We start from the raw sequence: 448 nt of genomic DNA on the forward strand, positions 1-448 counted from the left end.
CCACGCGCTTTGGGTCTTGCGTTTAGTGTACGGCCACGGGGTGCGTCTCAATGCCACACCCTGTGCGGCGACGCTTGCATAGCCACGGGCTGCAAACGTTGGCACGCTCTTCTCCGACATGGCATGCTGGCTCGTGACAGGGGACAAGCTCGCGCCATGGGAAAGCAGCGGCAGTCTTCTTCCTCGTGCGCCGACGTTCTTCCGAAAGACCGAGCTCTGCGCCGGGAGCTCCCTTGAACTCGGCGAAGCTAGCACCGCCATATGTGGGACTCAACAGCAGTATCACTGCGGAAGAAAAGTATGGCCGTCGAGTCCGTCCATCGAGAGCGGGGGCCCGGAGCCTTTGATGGAGAGCTCCGGCAGCGGCCTTCTACTTGGTGGTCCCCCGGGCGGTCTGACTTCGGAACGGTGGATGGCCGCCGCCGCCCCCGTCGTTTTTTGCTCCTTT

This window comes from Verticillium alfalfae, genomic scaffold (genome assembly GCF_000150825.1).
Source record: "Verticillium alfalfae VaMs.102 supercont1.19 genomic scaffold, whole genome shotgun sequence".
NCBI classification, from domain to species: domain Eukaryota; kingdom Fungi; phylum Ascomycota; class Sordariomycetes; order Glomerellales; family Plectosphaerellaceae; genus Verticillium; species Verticillium alfalfae.